Raw genomic sequence first — 26,982 nt, 5'->3', positions numbered from 1 at the left:
TGATGGGTGAGAGGCTGGACATGACCCAGCCATGGGCACTCCCAGCCCAGAGAGCCACACATGTCCTGGGCTGCATCCAGAGCAGTGTGGGCGGCAGGGCCAGGGAGGGGATTCTGCCCCTCTGCTCTGCTCTGCTGAGACCCCACCTGCAGGGCTGCATCCAGCTCTGGGGTACCAGCACAGGAAGGTCATGGAGTGAGTCTAGAGGTCATCATGACCATTAGAGGGCTGGAGAGCTCTTCTGTAAAGAAAGCTGAGAGAAATGGAATTGTTTAGTCTGGACAACAGATGTTGACCAGGTCACTTAATGGTAGCCTTCCTGTACCTGAAAAGAGCCTTCAAGGAAGCCTGAAAGAAACTTTTTTACAAGGGCATATAGTGACAGGAAAGTGGAAGGTGAGTTTGAAGACTTCAAACTCAAGGTTTGAAAAGCTTGTAGGTTGAGTATAGATATTAGGAAGAAGTTCTTCCCTGTAAGAGAGGTGAAGTAGAGGAAGAGGTTGCCCAGAGAAGTTCTGGATGACCCATTTGTGGAAATGTTCAAGGTTAGGTTTGAATAGGACTCAGAACAACCTGTACTGTGAAAGGTGTCCTTGCCCTCAGTAGGGGTGTGGATCTAGATGATTTTTTAGATCCTTTCCAAACCAGTCTATTTTATGATTCTATGATTTGTTAAGAACCAAAAGGTACTAAAGCCTTGAAAGAGTGGTATAATATCTTCAAACACACATTATGCATGTGTTACATTATTCATAAATACCATGCATAATGGTAATTCCTTAGAAATACACAATTAGTTTAGCATCTCTTGCAAAACTTTTGAAAAGCTGATTTGACAATGAAATTATTATCAATCATCTCCAGTTTTTGTCATCTTTAAAATGATAACTCAAGAGATCATTCTGTTTTTAAAGTAGTAATAGACCACAGACTTGGGCATGATGAATTTGCAGGCTATGGTCTAGATAACATGGTTTTTTCAGAGAAGGATATTAAAAGCTAAATATAAAAAGGATACTAATGTGAAAACAAAAGAGCCTGCCAAATTGCTCAAAGAGAATAGAAGGCTTTAAAAGCTTTTCTCCTGAGGGCTATTACCTGGCTTTCTGTTGTAACTTCTGTCATCACTGCTTTATTCCCTTGCTTCCCAACCTTCCCTTCCTCCATCCTTCTCCCCTAAGCTGAGGTTTTAAACCACAAAAGTTTCCATAAAATGTCAAATAGTCTGCCTCCTGCCAAAAGAGTGATTAAAAAGGGTAAATATATATATAAATATATAAATATACTTATGCATGCTTGTTGTTCTGAGAACACAAGTTTTGCCTATATATAAAATGACTGGAAAGACCAATTGAATAATAGTAATATGGGAAATATTGGCCTTATTTTGCTGTATACACTTAAAAACCAGATGACTTTTCCAGTATTTCATGCTATATCTGAACTTCTCCTTATCACCCATGTCTTTAGTGTTTGTCCAAAATTTTTGTATTTCCACCAAAAAAGAGAAAAGCAGAAGTCATATGTAAGTATGTTGCTGGCAAATATTTCTGTCACACTCACCTCAAGCATAAGAATCAAACAGGCCAGATGGCAAGATTTTTAAAGGTACTGAGCTTCATAGTAGTTTCCACTGATTTCAGAGGGACCCCTATATATCTAGCATACTTCACACATTTAGGTCAAGAGCTACACTAACAGCTTGACTATGGACATTTGAATAGTCACAGTATAGTCAGTGAGACTGTGCAGCAATTATACAAATCCCTCTCCTCTGAATGGCTAACAGTGATTGTAAGACAATCAATCTACACTGATTTTCGTATTGTAAGACAATGAACTTGGTATTTATGCAACAGCCAGAGTGCAGGGAAATACATAAAAGGGGAAAAAATGTGCCATTATATATCATTATGCTAACTGTACAGCAATCTGGAGAATACAATTCCATTTCAGTATGACATCCAGTGAGCACTTAGTTTCATCATAGACTATAAAGTATATTTTTCCACCCCAAATTATATGATTTTTGGCAGAAAAAGAGACATTAGCTTCCACCTCAAGCTGTCAGAGTTTGTTTTTTAAAAAATCAAATAATTTCCTTCTATTGTAAGCCACAAGGGACAAATCTGGAAACATACAAGGCCAAGTCTGAGTTAACGTACACCCTTTTCAACTCCATTAATTTCAGTGGTATTGGCCACAGTTGTGAGTAAAGCTGGAACTTGGCCCATGGAAATAACCATGTTTCCAACATGGTTTTGGCTTTGGCTTTTTTCTTTTACTATGCATTTTACAGACTTTTTAGGCCATATTTCTTTATCTGAGAAATATTTGAAAGATAAAATATAAATAAGGGCATAATTAGAAATGACCCAATTAATTTCATGCAAATCCTGGCATTCAAAATAATATGCATGTCACTAAACTTGAGGCAACATTCTCTTTCAAAAATGGCTTTATTAAATTATACTACATTAATAGAATGCTGTCATTAACAGAAATTTTCTCAGACACAGAATCACTGTTTATCAGATATGACTTGTTGAGACATTTTTGAATAGAAGGAGAAGGTTTGCTCTCTATGGGAAACACATACTGTGAATCCAAATATGAATTCATTCCAGGTAGTGTTGTGGAAAGAACATATCCAAAACATCCCAAGATTTAGTTGCATGAGCTAACTCTCTGTCTCTCCATGTTGTTCATCTTTGCTGTTTCCATAGAATGCTCCAGGAACTGTACATGTCATTTAAACACCATGGCTTTTATTTTCTTTTTTTTTTTCTTGTATTCCAGAGCTGAGAAAGCAACAGCAACAGAGCAACAGTCTGAAAGAGAAAGTGCTGGTCCCTCCCATTGTAACAAAACTTTATATTTGGGACTGGTTTTGACCACTACTTTTGTCATAACCATATAGAACACACACACACACACACACACACACAAAAAAAAAAAAAAAAAAAAAAAAAAAAAAAAAAAAAAAAAGTGATATTTTATTATTATCTCATTTTTAAGAGTGTTTCAAGAATCTTTTTCTGTTTTCTAGTGCTGTGTGATTTTTATTACAAAACAACCCTACATCCATCTGAGCTGAAATTCCATAACTCACTTGTTCTTTCAATTTCTCCTCTTCAGAATTTAACTGAGCTTCAGACATAAATTGCTAAAATAATCCTTCACAAACTTCAGAGATCAAGAAGGTTTTATCAGATTTGTGTAGGCATTTACTTTTCAATTTATTACCAGTGTAAGAGACCTGTTAACCTACTACTGCCTGTTCTTACATTTGCAGTAAAAGACCTTTTCTAATCCATTGCGGCAGTGAATGTTTGTGTTTCTTCTCCTGTGTCTTGGAACTGGGCCCACTATAAATATAGTAAACTGAATCCCTTTCCCTGAGGGTTTTTCTGAGTTTACAATCCTATTGTGTTCTTTACTCAGCACACTTCTTTGGTTTAAATAATCTTTCTATTGCCGCCAGTGTTTTGAAGGTGGTGGTGAGAATTTCATTAATCATATATCCTCTACAAGTACCTACACAAATGACCCTACAATATCATTGAAATTAGCTGACAGCTAGTAGCATAAATAGATCAAATGGGGGATTAACCGAAAATACATTTGAGACCTAGGTTTTAGAACTCTTGAAGTCATCTTACCTGCTCAGCAGAAAGATTCTTAAACATTCAATTCCTCTACTTAATGTAAGCATGCACATCTAATATTTCTGGTTTTCACAAATCAAAGATTCTGGCTTGTGATTGTATAAATTTTGAGGAATAGGTATTAAATTCTGCTCCTGGGAATCACCCAGATTAAAAAAAAAAAAACCCCTCAAAACACTAAGTGCACAAAATCTCTTTGAATGTTAGAAATAGGGCAAGGAGTTCCCTTTCTTAATTTCAGAATTACTGAGTGTATAAATACACATCATAGAAGAGATTCCCAAATTTTGCTTCTTTTTACTTCATCAAAGTGTCTGAATATTTTTCAAATATTATAGAAATTCTAATAAAGTCTAGACTGCTTCCTATGCTGCTAGGCTTAACCTACCTCAGAATAGTTGGTTGTAGAACTAGAAAATAATACAGGTGTTTGGTATTTTGTTTCACTTTTCCCTTTTATATGTTGTACATGATGAAAGATGATTAAAGGAAAGTTAGGCAGATGCTGGACTTTGAGACATAATTTTACCAAGAAGAATGAGTATGCTAAACAGAAAATTGTGTAATATGGTGTTTAAATATATTTTTAACAGCTACAAAAAAGTGACAAATCTTGCTGGGAAAATAAATTGTTGATTTTATTGCCTTTATGCTAACATTGGAGACTAGGGGGCACGTTGCCTAAAAAATTACTTGAGCAAAAGGTGGAGAGGTGCAATTTCTTATGATACACATTACAATTTTTAAAAAAAGCTGAATCTTTACCATGAGGTGGATCTATGCTTTTTCATTTAAAATGTCAAGAAAAAAAGTAATCCAAACCAAAGTGCCATACCAGTGAAGCTCACTGTTAATTTTACTGCTGTTCAATACTGTGAAAAGCAATCCATTACATCTCAGATTAGACATCTTGGTTGCAGCAACATAGGATTTCCCAGTGGTCTTCAATTTGTGGTCTGTCAGGAGTCATCCGTCAGCAAGTCCTTTATGCTAATGAATCAGAGCAATACCATTGTGCCAATAAAATACATAGTGGATTTGAGATGCAAAGACTTGGGGGGGGGGGGGGCGGGTGGGAGAAAGAGAAGAAATACTGATAAAACCATTTATAGAGTGCACTTAAACCTCACTTGAGAAAAAAGTTTTAGTATGCATTCCCTGTGCATTTCGGATAGGAACACATCTGTTATGGTCAAAGTGAGGAGAAGTCAATGGTCTGCAGGAAGTGAATGAAAATATACTGAAAGATAACCAGATTTTTTCAGGTTTTTATTCACCTGTTCAGAAGCATCTTTCTCCCTAGATGCTTACTTATAGCCCTGAGAGTACAGAGGACATGCTGAGGAAGACAATCCATTTGGCTTTAGAAAAAAGTTTTTAAAAAAGTTTTACATAACCACCAAATAATGCATTAAGTGAGGTGGTAAAAAAAAAAAAAACATGGCAAGAGAGATCATTATGTATATACCATGATACAAAACTGATTAAGGTGGTGATTATGTGAAAAGGGAAAGGGAAAGGGAAAAAAGAGGAGAGGAGAGGAGAGGAGAGGAGAGGAGAGGAGAGGAGAGGAGAGGAGAGGAGAGGAGAGGAGAGGAGAGGAGAGGAGAGGAGAGGAGAGGAGAGGAGAGGAGAGGAGAGGAGAGGAGAGGAGAGGAGAGGAGAGGAGAGGAGAGGAGAGGAGAGGAGAGGAGAGGAGAGGAGAGGAGAGGAGAGGAGAGGAGAGGAGAGGAGAGGAGAGGAGAGGAGAGGAGAGGAGAGGAGAGGAGAGGAGAGGAGAGGAGAGGAGAGGAGAGGAGAGGAGAGGAGAGGAGAGGAGAGGAGAGGAGAGGGTGATGGAGAAGGAAGACTTGCTCACCATATGATGATCGACAAGTCTCGTCTTTATTCCCGAATCACCGATTATTATACACCCTTTAATTAGCTCATGCATAGTGCAAAATCCCAGCTCACCATTGGCTAACTAGCTATCAGCTATCAGCTAACTACGTGCTGTTTTTAGTATAACTACTCCACTTTCCCAGGCTATTTGCTCCACCACCTGTGTCTGTGCATTACTTCATCCGTGGGCCAAGGACACAGTTTAATTGGGATAGCAACTCCCTTCATTCTGTATCTTGGTCAAATTAATCTCACTGTGAGCTTTAGCTGGGAGCTAGCTTGTTACAAAGTTCTCAACAGGAGGGGGAGGGGGAGGGGGAGGGGGAAAGGGAAGGAGAAGGAGAAGGAGAAGGAGAAGGAGAAGGAGAAGGAGAAGGAGAAGGAGAAGGAGAAGGAGAAGGAGAAGGAGAAGGAGAAGGAGAAGGAGAAGGAGAAGGAGAAGGAGAGAAAAGGAAAAGGAAAAAAAGAGCTTTTTTAAAAAAAGTGTTGCTTAACATAAAGAAACACAAAGAGACAAGTTACTTAGTGGGGACAAAATTTTACATAACATATCAAAGTTCTACAAGTAACTTTCATTAATATTTTGCATACCAGCAGATAAGAAATCCTATGAATAAAGGTGAAGAAACACAGACAGACTGTCTACCCACCATTTATCATCTTAATTAATAGTAATAAATGATACCTCAAGCTACATAAGATAAATACAGATGAACTGCAAGAGATGTCCGAAGAGACTATGGAATCTGATCAGATATTTTTGACAGGTCCTAGGCAATCTGAACCTGCCTTAAACTGAAGAGACACAAGGGTAGATGAACTTAAGTGATCCTTTCCAACCCCAAATATTTTATAATTTTGATCAGCTAAAGGGTCAGGCTCAGACAACTGTAATAAGTGGGGCAACATCTGACTGGCTACTAGACACTAATATGTTCCCCAGGGTTCAATATTAGGATCAGCTACCTTCACTGTTTTTATCATTGCCCCAAACACAGGCTCAGAATGCTTAATAAGGAAGTTTGCTCACAATATTGAGTTAGGAGAAGCCATATATTACCTTTAGTGCAGACAAGTCTTGAAGAGACCTTTAGAGATTGGAACACTGGGCAACCACCACTTGTATGAAGTCTAACAAGAACAAAATGTCAGATTTTGCATCTGGAATGGTGTAATCCTGGATGTTGTATAGATCAAGGGATGAGAGGCTGGAACACAGCTCTGCAGAAAGGCATCTGGGAGTTTTGGATGATGCTAAGTTCAGTGTGAGTCAACAGTATGTCCTGGCAGCCAAAAAGGTCATCCACATCCTAGCATCAAGGGGAGTCATTGTCTCATTATACTCAGTATCGGTGAGGCCTCTGTGTGCAGTTTTGGGCTCAAAACCAGAAGCAGAATACAGAAATATGAGAATGTGTCCAAAGGATGTCAACAAAGATGGTGAAAGAACTAGAGGGTTTGACTTATGAGCAGCAGCTGAGGGTACTAAGTTTGTTCATCATAGAGTAGCAGAGGCATAGGGGTGACATCATCGTTTTCCTTAACATCCACCATGAGGGGAAGAAGAGGGAGGGACGCTGATCTCTTTTTCCTGGTATCTAGTGCTGGGACATGAGGGAATAAATTAAAGTTATGTCAAAGAAAAATTTAGAGCAGATATTGGAAGAAAAAGTACTTTATTGAGAGACTGGTCAAGCACTGAAACAGACTCAGCAGAGAAATGCTTATGGTGCCAAGCATGTTGGCATTCAAAGAAAGTTTGACCAATGCTTTCAGACGTATGATTCATCTTTTTGGTTGATCTGTGTGGACTCATAAGTAAGACTCAATGATCCTCATGGGTCCCTTCCAGGTCAGGGTCTTCCATGAGTCTACAGTTCTGTTGTGCTTTCAAGCTGCTAGATACTTCACCATTTTACCTGTGAAATATTTTGATTCATCTCACTGTCTCACCTCATTTATTTTAACAATTTTTTTTTTTTAATTTTAAAAAAAGCTTAAGCAACAGTACCACTTGGATTCCTTCCTATACTATTCTATCTCCAGTGGTTATCAAATAATATCCCTTCTCTATGTAATACCAAATGCAAAATTAAGACCAATCTAAAAAGTGCTGGTGTTAAATAACAGCTCTACAGTTTATAGAGGGAATATGGACTGTTGCTCTTTTTAAAATAAATTCAACCTGGTCAATCTTACACACAAATGTAAAGCATCCTCCTCCTTACATCTCCATCTCCTTTCTTTGCTGCAGGAAGCAGGCTTACCCTGAAGGACAACTGTGAATCTCAGCTCTCACGGGTTCTGATGATACACTCATTCAGGCACATTATCTAAAAAAGGCATTGCTGTGCAGCTAAATACGAAGTTGGACCCCAGCATCTCCATTCTTCCTCTTCATTCAGCAGCTTTCCATAGGCAAAGCAGAGTTTCTTCTGCATGCTACAGTTGGGATGAAGTTGAAATCCTGCCCTAGGATTCAGATAAGGAAATGCAAATTTTTGTACTGCTCAGCCTCTCCTCTTTCCTAAGGGTTCCTCAGTGCACATATTCGAGGGTAGTTTAACTCACTTTTAGTCTTTGGTTCCTGGGGACAAACTGGATGTCTGTTAGTACAGGAAAGATAAAAATAACCTGATGTTCTCTCTTGAGAGTTGAGCTGCACACCTACTCTCACTGATGAATAAGTAAAATACATATATCATGGTGTGAGCCAGGCCTCCTACCAGGGTTTACCCAGTGATATGAAAGCCATGAACTTTGATTCCTACCACAGGTTTAGCATGCTCTGAATTGTACCCTCTCTTGTCCCTTTTTACAGAGTCAAAGCTCCAAGAGCAGGAATAGCAGTGCCATTTAGCACAATTTAGCCATGCTTATCACAATCCACAGGCTTTATCAGAAAACTGAGGTTTGTAAGGTAGTTTTCTCATGTTGAGGTTCACACAGAATTCAGATATCTCATGCCCTGAATAGCTCATTAAAGAGCTACCTCATGAAAAATAATACTTTATTAAATACTAGCATCAGTCTTAAAACATCACAATATCATAAAATATCACACTGATATAAACATTTCATATATATATTTCATATACATGAGCAAAGACTAATGTCACCTTGTGTCTTAGATAAGAAAGATATGAGCTTCAGAGTTGGAATATAAATACTAGCATGCTACATTTTTTTATTAAAGTCTTCAATCACAGGTTAGATAACTAAATCCACTTACAACTACGTGTAGAATTTTCATCTTTCACAGCATTTCTAAGTTCAAAATTAATCACGTAGTGTTAAAGTGCAGTGGATATTAACAAAACCTAGAAAATCAGGAAAGATGAAAATATAATGTTCAGATTTCTAAATTTATGCCCCTCAACTGTTAAGACTATCCTTCTTTCCTAATACTCTTACATATGTGTTTGCAAGAACATCTTATTCATGGAAGAGGCATCAGTATCATTATTGTGATGCCAGTACTCAGGCCAGGGCCTCATTAGTGAATTCCTCATTTCCCTAATCTCCATAGCAATTAACTCTGCCTTCCATAAGATGTGCTGGAGCACCTCTTCAGGGTATTTTTTCCTTCTGTTTCTCACAGATGGGACTGTCCTGCAAAGGTGTCTTTCACTGAGGAAATTCCAGATGAGAACAAGAGCAAAGTGCTGTGCAGATCATATCCAATAGATGCCATAAGGCTGAACATGCTGCTGCTTGCTATCTGCATAAATATACACTGGGCACATGTAGCTTGCACAGAAAGATGAGCTTGACACACCCTGGATGTGCTGGCCTCACTGAGACTATGCAGATGAAGTGGGGCTCTCCCATGACACCTATCCATCATGCTGATGTGATTGTCATGCCCCCACAGTGAACTCTATGACACTGACCTTGTAAGGGAAAGCAATTGCACAGGCCATCTTTGTATGTCTAGTAGCCATTTGCCCAGAATTCCTAAACTCACATCGGGCAGTTTGACTGTTGCTTTCACTGAGATGAATCCAAAACTTCTGGAAAACATCTTCCTTTTTTGATGAGAAACAATTTTTTTTGTCATCTAAAACACCGCTATTTACCAGTCTTAGTGTATGTAGGGCATTTATACTGTTAAAATAACATCTCATCAGTCTTTGAAAGCAGCTTTTCATCTATTTTTACTTTCACTGTTTTTACTCTGATGAAAATAAATGGAGTATAACATCTGCCTTTTCTTTGTCTTGTTCTGCGTCTACCCAAAAGCAAAACCCAAGCTCTTGTATTTTTCCAATTCAGTATGAGCTTTCACTCCTGCAACATTTGAATGTGGCTAAACTGAGAGTATGTACTGTCTTACATAAAACAATGTGCATGCTCATATACACACACATACATAAAGCTTTTGTACCAAGGTAGAAGCTGCTTGGTGAAATGAATAACAGATCACAACAGATCAAAAACATATGGCACACGTGCTTTAATAAAGTGTGTATTTTCAAGAAATAATGTGCTGAAGGTCACCCACAATAATTCCTTTTTTGAGTTCCTTGAGTTCTATGAGTTTCATGAGTTTCTTGTATGCTTCGAATAAAATTCTGTTTCTTAGGACTGAAAAATGTAAGTTTTTTTTCATTAGCTGAAGCTCCTTTTGAAGTGATGCTGTTCTTAAACCACTGTTTCAGGTATCACTGTTGTCAAAATAGGTATGGTCATTATAAAGGACTGCAATAAAACTTCAAGTATTTATTGCCATCTGGAAGAAATTTTGTGGTAACTGTACATACAGCATTCAAATGATCTTTAGGAGGTCCCTTTCCTTCCTAACAACACCCTAGGGTTCATAATCCATGCTTTATAAACTCACAACAGATGTCAAATAATCTGAAGCAGCTGTAGGGAGCCAGCTAGATATTTGTGACCAGTCCTGGTCCTCTGCTTAAAAAAAAAAAAATGTATGTGAAGCTACCTATGAACAGATAGACAAATTTACCAATATATTTGCACATTCACACAGACATGTAATAACACCAAGGTCACAGATTCAATCTCCTTATGGGCCATTCACATAAGAGTTGGATTTGACGATCCTTGTGGATCTCTTCCACAAGACTACCTTCCACTGTTCTGTGAAACTCTATTAAGCTCTGTACATATGCATTATTATTACATATATATTGCTTACATGTATGTATATATTTATTCTTGATGAAAACAGAGTGAAGAAAGAACAGAAAAGGACTACTTTTTTCTCATTTAAATCTTGAAAATTAAGAAAACTCTACAGAGAAAATATTCTTACAGTAAAAATAACACAGAAGACACTGCAAGTCATGTCTATATAATCTCCATCATTCTATATCTTCTAGATACACTGGGCAAAAATCTTCAAGGAAAGACAAGCATCTCACTGATCTTCCTTGAGCTTGTACTAGATTCTCCCTTGAAGATGAAATAGAACTTTATCTTTAAAATTAATGGCAAAACTGTTAAAGGCAACTGCTCCACCAAGAAGATAGAAGCCTCTGAAGTTATTTTTAATTATTTTAGGTACTCTGATATATGTCTTTAGAAATTATGTATTTTGCTTACCCGTTCACTTAGTCCAAAAAAAACCCAAAATCTCATCCTCTGGAGTCTTTGCAAGAGCAAATTGCTGCTATTCTTTTCCTTTTAGGCATATGCCTGCAATTAAAAAAAATAAATAAAATAAAAAGAAAAAGCTATAATTCTAAGCTTCTGCAGAATACTTCTGCTTTACCACCACTACAAAGCGGTACAAACTGCTAGTACTTCACACAAAGTATATTGTTCTTAGTACCACCTATTTTTTTTCTGCATTAGTGAAATTGGTAAACCCTTGCTTGAAGTATAAGAGAAAAAAACAGTGGATCTATTATTTTCTAACATACAGTGGATCTATTATTTCCTGAGCAGTCTGACCTATTATCAATGTGCTATAGTACCAAAGATCCAAGTAAAGTCCTAGAGTGTAAAGGAGTTTGCGTTTTTTCATGCTGTTAGTCAAATGTTTCTACTGAGAATTTGTGATTTCATGCTGTGCTGGTTTCAGCTCAGGCAGAGTTAATCTCTTCTACTGCTGTGTTTGGGGTACAGAATGAGAATGGTGTTGGTAACATGTGAATGTTTGGGGTTTTTGCTAAATTCTGTTTATCCTAAATCAACGACTTATTTTCTTTGGCTCGTCTTCCACCAGAGAGGTGAGCAAAAGAAAGCAGGAGGGAGCACTTCTGAGAAAAGTGACGAGAACCAACGAAAAAGATATTCCACAACAGAGAACATCACACCGAGTATATAAACTTGGTGAAGTTACCTGGAAGGGGCTGATCTGGGTCCAGGAAGGGAGGCCTGGCAGCAGTCAGTAAGTGGTGAGCAAATGTACTGTAGATCACTTGGTTTTCTTCCTTTTTATTATCATTATTTTAATTGATTACATTATTTTACTTTATTTTCAATTACTAAACTTCTCTTATCTCAACATACATGTTTTATTTCGATTTTTCTCCCCATTCCAGTGGGGTGAGGGTGGAAAAGAGACAGAGTTAAACAAGTGCCTGTGTGGTGTTTCATCTCCACATGGGTTTAAAACCATGACACATGTTCACTGAGATGTTCCAGATTGTCTCTGCTTATCTCCTCCTCTTAAGCAACGTTTAAAAAATGTATGCATATTTTATCATGTGATCTCGCTAATCAGAAACAGACGTCCAGAGTTTCTTTCTCTTTTTGTTTTCCTTATGAACATTGGAGGTCTATAACTACGGAATTTAATTATCTGCATAAGGAAAATGTCATTTGGCTAGGTTTTTACCAGATACAATATATGTATCTACCAGTCTGCTATCTTTTGGACTTTACTGAATACAAGGAAGACATCCAGAAACAGCCAATAAGTACCTCTTTCACCTACAATTCATATTAGTCTTTTCTCATTGCATTCATATTGGGCTAATTTGGTTTCCTGCATCTCCTTCTGATTTCATGACAGCAGTTTGATTTACTTTTGAAAAATAGCTAGACTTTTTAGAGAAATAAGTCTCTCAAAGTCGGGTTACCTTCTAGTTACATTGAACAGGTCTGAATTTAGTATCTCCTCAAAATACTGAAAGATATCCTATATTTTTTTATTTTATAAAACAGAGTATCCTAATTATAACTAACCCTTTTGGAGTTATTCTTATAAAAGTTTCCACTAAATCTTACAGAGATAATTATTCCTTTCTTAATAACTTTCTGAATAAATTCCTTTATTTGACAGACAAATTTTAATTGACATCTATAAAAAGAAAATGTCCTTCTGTTCAGTAGTTCTTACACCAGAGCATTTTTTGTTTCCTAAAACAGTAGGTTTTATTGAAAACCAATCTAACAGTACTGCAGTATGCCTAATAGATCTTTGCTACTCAGACAAGCATCCCCCATATTTCAGGAGGGCACTGTGGGTCTTCACACCTGAGAACAGCAATGTGGTACTAGGGGTATGGCATAGGAGAGCACATGGAAGAGTATATAAGTAGACCATTTTTTACAGGATACGTAATATGCATAGAATATGATGGTTTGTTCCTTCTGCTGGTCGCTCCCTCAGTATGCCAACTATTTCTGCCAAATACCCAGTTTCTATCAAAAGCATTTCTCCTCATCCTGATGATCTTTTACTGAAGAGTAGTCAGGAGTTTAACAGAAGTAATTTTAATTGGATGTGCCTTTAGTTTGTTCCTGAAGAGCATTTTGGATAACCATGCTTTCTTCTCCTGCACTCCAGTTCCTTCTATCAGAGCAGCTGGGTGCTTTTTATTAGCTCCATGATGGACATGCTTTTAGTGTTCTCTAAACTTTGCCAGTGGTGAGAGTGTCATCATTAAGAAAAGTGAGTAATACTACTGAGAGAGACTGGAACAATGTTATTAATATGGCAGTAAAAGGATGATCAGGAAATCTGTTTAGGATTACAGAAATAATTACTCTTTCCAGCATTTGCCTCCCTGAAGGTGATCAGCAGAAGCAGCTATCAAGGAAAACACAAACAGATCTTCCTGTCTTGCATTCAGTGACAAATTCCTTGGCTGCTGACTTGTTCCTGGAATGGGAAGTAGAGACACAAGCATTTTCTTTCCTTCTTATCCAAACTTCACCTTTTCATCAAAAAACACTATGGCAGCAGCACACATTGCACTTGACAGCAACATCTGCCCCCTTGCTCCCATGAGCTTAGTACATAAACGTAGAATTTGAACCTGGGTATGTCGCACCACAACAAAACCTGTGTCTGACAGTGAACCTGCCATCTCCCAAACACAGCTCATCAGCCCTGTCTAGTCCAGTAATAGGTAATGAGCCAGAAAAAAACTTAATCACAGAGTATGTCAAATCTAGAACCTCATCTAGTTTGATTGACATTTGAACATACACCGGTAAACCTATCATTGTCACCCAAGTCCTGAGTCCTGACCTTTGCACAATCCCCACTTCATCTGCCGGACATACTAATAAAGTACAGCAGACTAAATTTTACTCACGCCAGTTCTGACACCAATGTAAACTCAATGACAATCAGCAGCCCCTGAGTTCATCTGGGGGACCAACCATGAATATAGTCCTAGGCCTAACTCTGTAAGAGAATTTGGATGAGGCAAAAAATCCAGTTCTCTTGACAGGCAGTATTCCTAGCCCTTAGTACCTGCTAACCTGAGTTCTAAGCTTCCTAATAATGCTAGCATTAGATACGTTGGTATTTCAGCCCTACTCAGTTCACCAAAGTTAAAAAATCCTATCTATAGCCAATATACTTCTTTTTGTCTTTGCTTCTGTACTAATCTTACAGTGACAGCTCTACTTAATTGAGCTCTGTGGCCTTTGTTAGATCTTGTATGAATCTACTTATCAAAAACTGTTGGACCAAGCACAATCCCCAGAGCTCAGCTCAAACCTAATATAGGAAATTCTTCATATTTTTCATTGAAATTTAGGCATCTGATTTCCCCCCAGACCGTCCATTACCACCAACTTTATGGAAGAAGAGTACCTCTTTCTCCTTCTTTTCTGCTTATAGCCTTGTGGTTCAATTGCCAGCAGGAAAAGGAATAGAGAAAGGACAGAAATGCAGGCAAGTCTAGAGTGAAGAACAAAAGGAGATTTCTTTGTTCAGTTTCTATGTCTGTAGCTTTTAGTACAGCCCTGTATCTGTCTTACACCTCTTAACAGATAATGTTACCAGAACATGACCACAAAAATCCACAGGGAAATAAACAATCATGTTTTAACAATTTACTCTGTTAGAAAACTCCAAAATTACTGTAAATTAGTGTGATCCTTTTATCTAAACTCTAGAACAAACTCTATCCCTATCCTTAAGGATACTGGGTCATAAGACAGCCAAACATGAAAATGAAACTGCTGTTCAAAGCCTGCTTTGGGATTTGATTTTTAGTGGAAATCTTAGGATAGATTATCTTCAAATTTATGAAACCTTGGCTCTAAGTTAGTCAACATGCAGTAAAGCCCTACAGAGCACCACTCATAGTCTCCTTTAGAGCCTTAATGGCTAACATTCTTAATAACTTTGGTAATGAGGCTAAATTTTGTTCTACATAATCTGTTTTATTGAGCCCTAAATAAAAAGTCAGCTCTAACCTTATTATCACATTTGCTGTTGGCTGGTAGATACAAACTACAACCCAGATTTGAGAAAAAAATCTTTGCCTTTCTGGAGAGACAGCCAGAGGCCAAGAAGCAGCATATCATGTATCTCAGGTGAAAACAGTTACTTTTTTTACCCAGCTGAGTTGACAGTGTTAGTGAGTTACATCTTCTACTACCGTATAGGTGAACCATGATTTTGTACAATGTTCAGTATTAATAGGGTATAACATTTTATATTTCAACTATGAAAATACTATCTGATTTCTTGCTATTCTTTCTTTTGGGTTCTGGTTTAATCTGTAATTTTTACAGACATTTTAGGGAGTCTACTAACCCCCAGCCATAATCCCAAAATTAAATTAGGTTCATTAGTATTATGTGGAATATCTCTTCTAATTTTTACACTGAGAAACCGAGTGTTTCCTGTTCTAAATTTATTTTGTGGCATGCATTTTAATTGTGCTCATACTGTCATGAAGAATACCTATCTCTTAAAACCTAGCACTAGGCAAAGGCTTGATTAGATCAATATACTCAGAGTGGTGACAGTCTTAATTTTTCCCTTGGGAAACCTAATGACCAATGGCACACTTACTGTCATTCCAGAGCTTCTCATTTACCAGTCCTTAATCTACACTCACACACCTAGGCTCACAGTTCAATCATACAAATTACATGCCAAGACAGAAATTTAATCACTCCCATCTTAAACCTAATTTGAAATCTAATTTCAAATGCTGCATTTGTCTCTCTCAGAGTTTCTTGTTTACTAAAATGTAACAAAAGCCTGAGACTGTGCTCACTGATGCCCTGTGAAACACCTAGAATCGCTTGGTCATGCAACTGGAGTAGACCATGAGGGGTCTGTATCCAGTCTCCCACCCAAATCAGAGTCAACAGTGCATTCAGGCCAAGTGGCTCAGGGCTCTATACAGTCTGAAAGCCAACAGGGACATATATTTCAGTCTATCTAGGCTGTATATTTTTCCGCAGTGTGAGTAATTTTTTATTATATCCAGCCTGAACCTCCCATGTTTCAGCTACTGACTGTTGCCTCTTTCCCTCTCACATGTACCACTGTGAAAAACCTATTTGTGCCTGCCTGATCCTCTCCTGTCAGGGACAGAGTTGCTAGTAGATGCCACTGTTATCAACACTTCTCCGGGATAAACAAGCCCTTCTGCTACAGCCTCTCCACGCAGGACACAAGTTCCAGATCCCACTGTTTTGGTAGCCTACACTTGATTGCATCATATTGCAAGGCTAGTATAACCCAAGTGCCAATTGAAGAACCATATTCATTGCTTTGATCTACTGAATCTATCATTTTGAGGTAGCCCAGGGTGCTGTTTGCTGTTTTCTTACTGCCAGGGTTCACTGCAGGCTCAATTCAGTCAGCTTCCTCATCAGGATGTCCAGATGTGGCACTTAAATTCATGGTTTAGTGGTGGACTTGACAGTGTTAGTTTTGTTGCAAAAACATAACATGCCCAACCATCAGTGCAGGAATACTAACTATGGGTCCAGTTGCATTCAAAAGAGCCAGTAAGGTAATGCGTTTATTAAATGCAACAGATAGAGTACTTTTGGATTTTTGTCAATATACGCATTAACTGCAGAATGGCTGTCTTGGTTTGAAAGACAGGTGTCTGCTAAGGAAGGCAGGAATGGGAAATTTAAACCCCTTCATTCCAAATCATTATAATTTTGAAATTAAGGGTCTCTCAGGCAAAGATACGAGAATAGGAATAACAGTGCTTTACTAGTATGTGTGATAAAGCAAACAAACAGCTCCGTCAGGAGCAGCAGCCGGAGCCCAAACCCGCTCCCAGACCTCTCTGGGCCGCAGGAGCCGTCCCCGCTGGTGCAGTTCCGGGCGCAGCCAGCAGGGGCGCTGCTGGCTCCCGGCGGGCGGGGCCGGTGCGCTGACTCCCGCGGCTGCAGGGGGCGCTGCGGCGCGAGCTCGGGGAGCGCGCGGTAATGGCGGCTGGGCCCAGACGGGAAGGGATGGCGGAGAGGCTTCGCTTCACAAGCCCTGGGGCACGGTCCCTGTGCCCCAGCAGGACTCTCAGAAGCAGCAAGCGTGACTGGCAGGATATCTCGGCAGGCAGAGGGCGCGGGGCTACAGTGCAGCAAAAGCTCGGAGCAGTGCTGAAGAAGGGACAGGGCAGCAGCAGCCCAGCTCCCAGCAGGACAGAGAGGGGCAAATTCAAGATCCCGGACACCTGAGCAGACAGTGATAGGTCCCACTTTCAGTGGGGTAGTTGATAATAAGGTCTCCATTCAGTGGCTGCTCTCATGAGCAGAGGCTCACCCATGACAGAAGCAGCAGCTCTGTGCTGGGCTCCAGCAGTAGCAGTGAATTCCCTTCCCTAAGCGGCGGCTCCAATGTTCTCATCCAAAGCTGAGAGAAAGAAAGAGAGAGAGAGAAAGCAGCGGTCCCAGCCCCATCTTTTGTCAGCCCAATTCTCAGGTATCTCTGCCCCTCGGAGAAAAACTCCCACATAAGGAAAATGCAACCAAATGCCCACCTCCTCTGAGCCTGGCCACTTCTTTCATGTTTTCTTAAGTACCCAGTCATTAGTGTTTCCTAGCAATTTATGGGGAAAAAAATCCCTAAGTAAAAAGGAACAAAAGGAAAGGAACCTAACCCCCAACAATGGCTATATCTATCACTAACAATATTGATTCAATAACAAAATTAATTTCCCAGATGAAAACACTTGGTGTAGATGAGGATAAAAGATCTTGCAAAATATGTACCTTCTAAGGAGAGCAAGGAGGACAAATCCATCAATCTGTCCCTACAAATTCCATATTGAATTCTCATCCCCCAGTTAGGCACACTCTGGGTGGAACTGTGGTCAAAGTTTTCCTTCTTCATGGTCACATTATATGGAATATGTATGATGTTTATTTTGTAGTTGTACAAAACATTCCTTGATATCAACAGAAATAATAGGACCACACAGCTCTCACCCCACTTTGTATTCTCCTCTGATGCCATGACACTACAAACCACTTATCTCCATCTGGTTTCAGTGTCCATTGAGATCACCATGGGTCCCATCATGTCTGAGCTTTTATTTTCTTCCCAGCTTCATGCTTCCAACTGTAGGACTGATCTAAAAATCTTTTGCAAAGAAAATAAAATTATTCTAGGACCCAAAGGACCTATCCTGCAGAATTACTGCCAGGGATGACAGTGATGGGACAATCAGTCTAGTCCTCCCACATGTGCAGCTCTGTTTCTTTATTTTATGGGCTATACCCCTATACTTCTGTTCAAAACTTGATGAAGGGTATTTCACTTTGTCATCTAGGCCATTGATAAGAATGGTTAGAACAAGTTCCAGGATAGACCCAGAGAGCTCTCAGCCTCAACAAGGATTCTGACTCACTAACCTCTATACTGATTAAGCCAATTTTTCACCTAGGTGGTAGGCCAACCACCTATATACTGACATACTGCTTACCAGGATTCTACAGGGCACTTGATCAAAACACCTGCAAAAGAAAAGATTCACCTCCTACAAGGTAGAAAACAGCTCCCTCTCATCCACTTACAAGACTTATTCCTGATAAATTCACACTGGCCGTTTGCAGAAGCCTTCATTTCATGCATTCAGAAATGGCTTCTTAGACCACTTATTCTATAATTTTCCCAGGCACAAGAGTGAAATTGTCTGACCTGTAGATCCCTGGAATGTTTCTCCTGCAGGTTTTGAAGCTGGTGGCTACATTTTTCTTTCTCCAACCACAATAGATTTTGTAAGTTTTTCAAAGACGGCCAAGAGCAGCAAGTTCTCTTAGCACTCTCAGATGCATCCTGTTTGGTCTACTCTTGTATGAGGCAAGGTTTATTGAAAATTCTTTGGCTTGATTTAGTCTGTTCTCACTTCCAGACCTTTTTGTAATCTCAATCATAAGTTCTCTGATTAGCCACACCAGTCTCTTGATATGCCCAGGTGTTTCCCTGCATGTTGAGATAGACCTGTCTTGAAGGTGAAGGATGTTGTCCTATGCAACTTAATTTCTTTGTCTTTCACAGCTCTATCCCAGTTTCCTGAAGAGCTATTTTTTCTTTCCCTTGATGTCCAGGGATCTGCTCTTCAAACTTGATTTCTTCACTCCTGTAAGGACCATGAAATCCATTATTACTTGTTTCTTACAGCACTAGTTGCCACTGATTATAATTTTCACTACCAGTTCCCTCATTCATGAATGACACCATTCACAAGCATCACAACAAACTGTTCCATCTAGAATCTGAGTTAAGAAGTACACATCATAAATAAGTGCATCCCTTAAAAATGTTTTGGGCACTATCCTAAGAATACTTTTTCTGTCTACCTTAGTTGTGATCTACTTTGAACCTTTGTGTTGGTTTGACATAGCCTGGGTTTTGGTAGCAGTGGGATCACAGGAGTAGCTTCTGTGAGAAGCTTCTAGAGGCTTCCACCATGTCTGACAGAGCCAATCTCTGATAGCTCTGAAGTTGGACATGCTGCTGGTAAAATTAAAAAGGCTGATAATGCCTCTGTGATACCATATTTAAGAAGAAAATCAAAACAGCACAAGCTCAGTTTTTCTGAGGGGGAGGCACCATGGCTGCTACTGTGGCTGCCACCATGCTAGCATGGCCTGCAGCAATGTGCCACTATGGCCACTGCCATCTCAGCACAGCCTGCAGCGAGCCTTGCCTGCCTGGCCACCCCTAGCCAGCTGCACTGCATGCAGAAGGACAGGGCCAGTGGCAGCTTTCCCTTCCCAGTGCTCTCCATGGAGAAAGAGGTTAAATAGCCCCAGCACCACAGCAGCCATCACCACCCATGCGATGATGGTGGGGTCGCCTGGCTGGCAGCAGAAGCATGACAAGCAATTCCCCAACACAGCACCTAGACAAGATCAACCTTTTGGCACTTGCGGATCTTGCAAAAAGATTTGAAGTAGTGGACCTTGTTGACAATGACTACGAGCAGCAGTTTCTTCCTCTAGTCAGAAAAGAGGAGAAAATGAGAACATGTGAGGGAAAACAACATGGCAGCACCAAGGTCAGGGGAAAAGAAAGAGGGGGAGGAGGTGTTTCAAGTGTTGGGACCAAGATTTCTCTGCAGACTATGATGAGGGCTATGGTGAAACAAACTGTCTCCCTGTAATTCATGAAGTCCATGGAGGATGCAGAGATCCACTCACAGGCCATGGGAAAAATGCTCATGCTGGAGTGGGTGGATGCCAGAGAAAGTTGTGAACCAGTGGGAGACCTAAATAAAGACAGAGGCCCCCTGCTTCCAAAGATAGAGAGAGAGGGGACCCTTGCTTCCAAACTAGAGCAAGGGCCCTATTTTTAAAAGACTACATCCCATGGGTGAGTGACCCATAACACAACAGTTTTGGGAAGACTGTTTTTCTGTGGGACAGACCTCACAGCATAGGAGAAAAAACACTCCTCACCTTGAGCAAACAGAAAAAATCTCAAGTGACAAACTGACCAAAATTCCAATGCCCTGTCTGCCTATGCTGTTCTTGGGAAAGAGGGAGTATCTGGGGGCAAGAAACTGTTTTAAAGTCTTATTCTACATTTCATTATTGTCCCCTGAATCTATTAATGACAAATTTACTTTATACCTTTAAATTTGAACCTATTTTGTTCTTAGTGAATTTTTTTTCTCCAGTCCTTATCTCAACTCATGAGCCCTTTGTTAATTTTTTTCCCCTCTCTTCTACTCAGCACTAGCAAAAGAGAGTAAGCAAAATATTTTCATGAACGCCTGGTGTTTTGTCAAATCACAAGAAACTTCCATCAGTTTCTCACAGAAAAAGACAAATGGCTTACTCTTAAGCTTTCCTTTAGCATATTCACAGGTGTCCCAAACTTCTCATTCATATCTCATTACATTTAATTGCAAGCTGTCCCTTATCCCATTTACTTTTTGTGCAGTAAACCACATTTTTACCTAGCCTCTTCCTTTGACTCATACTTTACCCTCAGTTCATTGCACAGTGTTTCTCAGACTATCATTTTTCTTCTTTTTTTTTTTTTTTTTTTTTTTTTTTTTTTTTTTTTTTTTTTTGAGAAACCTCATGACAATTTTCCACACTTTCTGGGATACATTTAAGATTCCATTCCTAATCTTATCCTAGTTGTTCTCCTGGACCAGACTTCCTTGGGCATGTTTTTTGTTGCTTCAGAAATTGCATATCTTCTTCTAAAGTCTCCTTTTAGTTGCAGACTTGCCATCTCTCACAAAATCTGGGCTTCTCTCAGGCTCAGAAATACTTCATACTATTTTTTCACTGTTAACAACTAAAATCTTGTATTCTCCAGTGTAATCTTTTCAGAGACTTTCATAGAGACTTGCACTTTAATTTCCAAATTTAATTAATTTAATTAAATTAAACTCTAACTGAACCCTAAGTCCAAATTTTCACAACATTCTAAACACATTGAAATTATTTGTTCTTTTCGTTGAGAAATCTAAAAATGGTTTATCTAGATTTCTTATGGTTTTACTTCAACTAGGCATTTATTGTCAGTCCAAGAGATTGGGTCTCTTCATTGCCAAAATGTCCAACACTAAATTTGTCAATATTTTTTGTTATCTCTTTTTCTGTGACTTTCTTATTGGACAGTCACAATTTCTAGTTTATTAAACCTTAAACTGAGTTCAGCAGCAGTGCTAAATTTTCACTAAACTTTCGATATTTGGAACTCTTTTTGGTCTTGTCTAAAATTTGTTGAATTTTCTTTTTTGTAGGTTCTGGTTTACATATGCAAATGTGAATTCTTGGTTTAGGTAGAACTTCTTAATTCCCTAGATGATTGTATTCCTCAGTTTATCTTTGAAAAAGTCAGTAATCATGGTTCTAAATATACCTTGGGATTGTCTATCTGTATGGTCTCAATATATTGCCACAGCGTCAGTATATCTAAGACATAATCCTTACCATATCCCTAGAAAAAATTACAATCAAATACCATTTCTATTGTGGAAAGAGGAGAACTGAACCAGTGTTCTAACCCCTGGTGTCCAGTTCTTAAAAGTGTACACTTCTTTTTAGTGTAAAAAATTTCTAAATACTAAAGGTAAATCATAAGCCTTGGTTTCAGTGAACCTCAGTAATACCATCTTGGACATTACTCATCTTTTTCTGACAAGGAATTTCTTTCTGTAATCTGTTTTCTTACATCATTGTGCTGTCAGTTTACACTTCCACTTTATTAAACCCTAATTCCAGCCATGGGCTTCCACTAGCTTCTGTGGTGTTCTCCAAGGTCACTGTCAATTTTCACTGCTAGGAAAGCCAAAACCTAGGTTTCTAAATTTAATTAAGACCTGTTTTATGATAACTTTGGAATCAGCTTTCAAACAATTTTCATTATTATTATTGTTATTTTCCTGCTACCTAATGGAAAATGTACCTGGGTCTGTCCTTAGGTAGGTTAAATTTGCTGTCTTAGAGTGACTTCATATCTCACATCAAAGGGCACTTTTACATTCTAACAGATAGGATGGTTGCTCAATCCCTAAATCGAACATGAGTTAGTAGGGCCAGCCATGTCCTGGGGGCATCAGGCCCAGCATGGCCAGCTGGGCAAGGGAGGGATTGTCCTGCTCTGCTCTGGGGCGGCCTCACCTCGAGTGCTGGGGGCAGTTCTGGCTGCCACAATAAAAGAGATATAAAGCTACTGGACAGTGTCCATAGGAAGGGAAAAAATGGTGAAGGGCTTTGAGGGGAAGCTGTATGAACAGTGGCTAAAGGTCTTTTGGTCTGTTCAGCCTGGAGAACAGGAGACTGAGGAGACACCTCATTGCAGTTACAACTTCCTTGTGAGGGGAAGAGAAGGAGCAGGCACTGATCTCTTCTCTGTGGTGACAGTGACAGAATTCAAGGGAATGGCCTGAAGTTGTGTCAGGGGAGGTCTAGGTTTTTCACCCAGAGGGTGTTTGGGCACTGGAACAGGCTCCCCTTGGTAGCAGTCACAGCACCAGCCTGACAGAGTTCAAGAGGCTTTTGGACAATGGTCCGGGGCAGTGGGTATGACTCTTTGGGCTATCCTGTGCAGGTTCAGGTGCTGGACTTGATGGTCCTGGTGAGTACCTTCCAACTCAGCATGATTCCATGATTGCATGTATCCTAGAGGACAGATTTGAAATAGAATAATAAAATCCTATAAAATTCCTGATTTTTTTACTGAAAACCTGGTTGCCACTGCATGAAGATAACATTATTTATTCATTTGCTTACTTAATTATTTACTTTAATCTACTAATTCTGTACTTAATCAAATCTAGGAATCACTGCAAATTCAGGAGTGGAAACCTCCCCGGACAGACGGCAAGACAAAACTACCTGATCAGCACTTTTAGGACTAAACTGTCACGTAAGCTTTCTAGTTCATAAACTCTCACAGCTGCAAGACCTAAATGCTCTTAAACTATCCATAGTCCCATGATAGCAGCCAATAATGAGTGCATAAAAAGGCTAAAGCAATCATTTGATCAAACTGTTGTCTTCAATTTCAGCACTAAATGTAGTGCAGAAACCACTGCAGCTCAAGCTCTAAACTAATGCAGGTGGCTTATTAAAAGAACAGAATAATAAGTCAGTCTGTTAATAGGAATTCTGTATATTTTGTTCCTATACTAGCAACAAATCTACAGCTTTTTTTGAACAGTTTAGGATTGCTTAGAAATGACGGAAGTAAAAAAATGTAACACATAGGTTTTAAAATAGAAATAATAGTTTTCTGACAATAAAATTCATACTTTAGGATCTAAAACCTAAACCCCTGCAACCCCTTCCAGCTTATTCTTTACTCAGATGAGCTGTGGCACAGCTAAACCCTACCTTCATTAACACAGAGATCACCATATCTGGCTTCAGTGGCCTTGGAAGTGAGTTAGAAGTACAGCATGAAGTTAGAAGTATGACATCTCAGCCTTGGAAATACAGTTTGCACTTATATTTTTTTTCTTTTTGAGTCTCTCAGTACAAAGGTGAGAAATCATTTCCTACTAGATTTAGGTTTATGATTCCATATCTTTATCTTGAGCTACCCTATCTTACTCTCTTCAGTTTCACATTCTATGGATTAAAACTATTCTGATGAGTGACTGATAAAGACGATCTAAGAGTCAGAATTAAGGCTCAAAAGAAAATATTCAACATATTTCATCAATTCATTCTAAAATTTAGGAATATAAGACCATGATAAGTAGTTACTTTAAACAGTTTTCAAACTAGTTACTTTCCATAATTTAACATGTCAGCATTCCAAAAAAAGAAGAATGTTTTAATAAATCTACCTGGTTTTCAAATCAATTGTTTATTACAATCTGTTCTTCCATCTCCATTTGACCTTCAGTTTGCAAGACCCAGTATTCCTGTACCACTCTGAGGTCACTGTGAGATTACTTCAATTATCTGTATGCATTCAAAAGACGTAATTATATGTCTTATAAGCATACTCATTATATACATATAAGCATAAGTATGCAAAAGGCATACTCTTATATGTCTGCAAAGAGTATGAAGCCATCACATGAATGATTGCATTTAATTTTCATCTCTATCCATGCTGCTAAACAATATTCTGAAAAACAAATTTTTAATTTTGAGAGACAAAATTACTACACAGCACACAACTGATAGAAGAGCTCTGAGATTCCACTGAGAAGAAGGTAGTTAATATAGAATATAAGAAAACTCAATATAGTAGGCAGGTGGCATTTGAGATGGGATAGAAATGGTTAGTCTTGTCCCATAAAACATCACAAGTTTTAAGTAACTTTAAGTTTTACTTTGTAGATGGCCAAATTTTCTATTTCTGTATGATCTGGTGTGACAGTGACAGGGGATTGTTGACTTTTTTTGTTTATACTTACTTATCTGCCTTTCTACAATTTTTTTTTGTATTTGCAAGTCCTCAAACAAACACAGATGGTACACTGAACCATCTGAACAGAGAGAGAGGAAACTTAACTCCATAGGTTGGTGCAAGAATAAATGGCACATAGGAATAAGAAGGTTTCTAAACCACAAAAAGCATTCACATTGGAAAGTCAAGGAAATCAAATATCATAACACTGCATTCAAACTTCTGTTCACTGCAAAAAGGATGGGCATAGTTTTCTGGCTGTAGCTATATTGCATTGAAATTCTGAGAGAAGATCTATGTTGAGCCAAGAAATAACATGCAATGAATTCAAAGTATTCTATTTTATGGAGAAAGTGCTAGAACGTGTTCTTACAGTGAACAGTGGTTTTCCTTAATTTCTTTTTTTTTTTCCCTCACTCACTTTGCAGGATGGAAAGATCTTGTATCTTCATCAAGCAAAAAATATGGAAACTTCCTTCAAAGACTGATAATGCAAACTTGGAACAAATCCAAGTGTGGTTAATTGTCTGTACTACAATTTAAAGTATGCAATTCTGAAATGGAGTTGTGGTGTCTGAAGCCTATGCCAAGCTAACCTATTGGCTTTCTTGTATGCAGAATCTTTGTCACGGAAAGAGTCAGTTGATATGAAACAAGAAATCTCTGAAAAATATTTGCTATTTTCCTATTATGTATCTGAATTTCCATAAAATTGTTAAAAATAAACCTTTATTTTTTCTTTACTGTGCTGCTGGGTTTCAAAAGTTTTTTCCTGCTTTCCCTTTGGCTCAGTCAGCTCCCTTTAAAATTCATTACAGAGAACAAAAGAGTGAAACTAAGCATAACTATGCTAAATCATCCCACCAGTAGAACATTCAGAGATGAATTGGTCTCAATTAGTGCCTTGCACATTTCAGTACTGCCCAAGTGCTCTCTTCTTTTCTTTTCTTTCTAAGGAGAAGTGGAAAAAAATGCATCAGAGAGTACTATCACTAGCAATAATTGTTACTACTAATGCAAGTAATTTTCATTAAGTATTCAGCTTTGGCAGAACATGGCTCTACTAATCTCATATTCCAAAATAATAGAACTTAGAAGTAATTAAAAACGCATATTTATTTTTAGTCCCATTATTCCCATTAATCACAGTAGTTAAAGAAAAAAAAATAACCAGGAAGAGGAAAGGACCAGATCAGAGAATATTTAAAATACTCAGGTACTTTGAAATAGCTTCAAGAAGATAAGTATGACCTTAGAATACTAAAAATGGTCTATTAAACTGATAGAATCACTAGAGAGTCACTCTGAGATCTCCAAGGGAATGAATGAGAATGGAAAAAAATGCAAATATGCTGTCTTTCTTTAAAAGAAGACAGAACTTAGATAATTAGCTTAATTGGAATACCTGTATGCATTTGAGAGTAAATTAGCTATTAGTAGGCAAATGAAACTACCAGCACTATGAGTTACAGCAGAAGCAGGTTTAATTACCAAAAAAAAAAAAAGGGAAAAAAAAAAAAGAAAAAAAAAAAAGAAAGAAGCCGTATGAAGGTAGTTTTCTTAGACAACAAAAAAGAAAGTTGGTAGTGTTTGCCTGGAGAAAAGAAGGCACAGAAGGATCTTAGACATGTATGTAAGAACCTCATGAGGGTGGTGACAGACTCTTCTCTGTGATGCCCTCTGGCATGAAAAGAGGCAACAAATACAAGTTGAAAATATAGCTGAAACATATGAAATGCTTAAGCAGGAGCAGACATATTTTTACTGCACAAGTGGTTAAACACTGGCACAAGATGCAGAGAAAAACTGTGAAACTTCTGTCCCTGGACATGACCAATCTCATCTGGACATGACCCTGCACTACCTGCTGGCCCTACTCTGAGCAAGGGTGGAACTGACCTATCTCCACAG

General features: G+C 38.7%; 2 long non-coding RNA genes across 6 annotated transcripts in view; one reads left to right on the top strand and one right to left on the bottom strand.

Moving 5' to 3' along the window:
* The first annotated feature begins 149 nt into the window (after positions 1 to 149).
* Positions 150 to 25,815, top strand: LOC135290525 (uncharacterized). The gene is made up of 5 exons (XR_010353291.1): positions 150 to 396; positions 7,804 to 11,075; positions 11,743 to 11,914; positions 23,486 to 23,574; positions 25,500 to 25,815. It is a non-coding gene; the product is annotated as an uncharacterized LOC135290525 (long non-coding RNA).
* Positions 6,080 to 26,982, bottom strand: part of LOC135290522 (uncharacterized) — a 33,249-nt gene continuing 12,346 nt past the window's right edge. The window contains exons 2-6 of one of the 5 annotated variants that reach the window (XR_010353285.1): positions 18,880 to 19,321; positions 17,503 to 18,321; positions 11,118 to 11,210; positions 7,817 to 8,021; positions 6,080 to 7,468 (exon numbers count right to left, since the gene is read on the bottom strand). This is a non-coding gene — a long non-coding RNA (uncharacterized LOC135290522). Of the gene's footprint in view, positions 7,469 to 7,816; positions 8,022 to 10,337; positions 10,464 to 11,117; positions 11,211 to 11,233; positions 17,414 to 17,502; positions 18,322 to 18,879; positions 19,322 to 26,982 lie in introns of those variants that run through there. The other 4 variants (XR_010353286.1, XR_010353288.1, XR_010353287.1 and 1 more) reach the window with 4 other exon arrangements.

This window comes from Passer domesticus, chromosome Z (assembly GCF_036417665.1).
Source record: "Passer domesticus isolate bPasDom1 chromosome Z, bPasDom1.hap1, whole genome shotgun sequence".
In the NCBI taxonomy this organism is placed as follows: domain Eukaryota; kingdom Metazoa; phylum Chordata; class Aves; order Passeriformes; family Passeridae; genus Passer; species Passer domesticus.
The sequence above is the reverse complement of the archived record's forward strand: the minus strand, read 5'-3'. Positions and strand labels throughout refer to the sequence as shown.